The following is a 1,500-nucleotide window of genomic DNA, read 5'->3' as shown; positions in this document are numbered from 1 at the left end:
TTAACGCGCGACGAAGGGAATGCTGCGACGAGTAAGTTATGGCGCGCTCTACGAGGTTGCACATTTAATTTCATATTATGAATATTTGTGAGTGTCATAGTCTCATGACCAAATCCCCAGAAGTCTGCGGGGATACACATATTTCAAACCATGGATATTTGTGAGCCTGTGCTTGTGTTGAAAGATAGTGTCTCGTCTGCACATTTAATTTCAAATAAATATTTGTGTGTCAGTGGTGGTGTCATGACCAAACTCCAGAAAGTCTGCGGGTATACACACACTATTTCAAACCATAGATATTTGCGAGCCGGTGCATGTGTTGAGTGATAGTGTCTTGCCCACTCAGAGAGTCTACAATGCTACAATATCATTTCAAATTTGAAAATAATTTGTGAATCGGTGTCTGTGTTAAGTGATAGCATAGTATCTTGACTACTCATACAGCAAGAAGAGTGTTGACATGTGTGACCAACAAGAAGCCTTGGATTCTTCAAAGGGGGAGGATATTACTGACATGAATCATACATTCAGTCCAAACACTATAGATTCCCATGAGTGCTTGAGTAGCTCTATTGCTGACAAGGAAACTTAGCTCCAGCGTGGCTTTACTCTCGGACACCAGGCTGGGGGGGGGGAGCACTCCTCAAGCAGACACACCAGCCCAAGCCTTGGAAATAGAGGTTTCAACGGCTGGTATGTTGATACCGTGCCCAACTGAGGTAATAGGGATTTCAACATGGGAGCACCTTGAAATAACGGCCGGTCTGTTGATACTGTGCCCAACTGAGGTAATAGGGATTTCAACGTGGGAGCACCTTGAAATAACGGCCGGTCTGTTGATACTGTGCCCAACTGAGGTAATAGAGGTTTCAACGTGGAAGCACCTTGTAATAGCAGCTGGTCTGTTGAAACTGTGACCAACCCAGTTAATAGCAGTTTCAATGTTGGAGCACCTTGTAATAGTGGCCGGTCTGTTGATACTGTGCCCAACTGAGGTAATAGGGATTTCAACGGGGGACGCACCTTGAAATAACGGCCGGTCTATTGATACTGTGCCCAACTTAGGTAATAGAGGTTTTAACGTGGAAGTACCTTGTAATAGCAGCTGGTCTGTTGAAACTGTGACCAACCCAGTTAATAGCAGTTTCAATGTTGGAGCACCTTGTAATAGTGGCCGGTCTGTTGATGCTGTGCCCAACTCAGGTAATAGTGGTTTTAACGTGAGAGCACCTTGTAATAGTGGTTGGTCTGTTGATACCATGCCTAACCCAGTTAATAGTGGTTTCAACGTGGGAGCACCTTGTAATAACAGCTGGTCTGTTGATACCGTGCCCAACTCAGGTAACAGTGGTTTCAACGTGAGAGCACCTTGTAATAGTGGTTGGTCTGTTGATACCATGCCTAACCCAGTTAATAGAGGTTTCAACGTGTGAGCACCTTGTAATAGTGGTTGGTCTGTTGATACCATGAACAACCCAAGTAATAGAGGTTTCAACGTGG

This window comes from Penaeus japonicus, unplaced genomic scaffold (assembly GCF_977035675.1).
Source record: "Penaeus japonicus unplaced genomic scaffold, GWHDUDI00000001_assembly GWHDUDI00000003, whole genome shotgun sequence".
Lineage (NCBI taxonomy): Eukaryota > Metazoa > Arthropoda > Malacostraca > Decapoda > Penaeidae > Penaeus > Penaeus japonicus.
The sequence above is the reverse complement of the archived record's forward strand: the minus strand, read 5'-3'. Positions refer to the sequence as shown.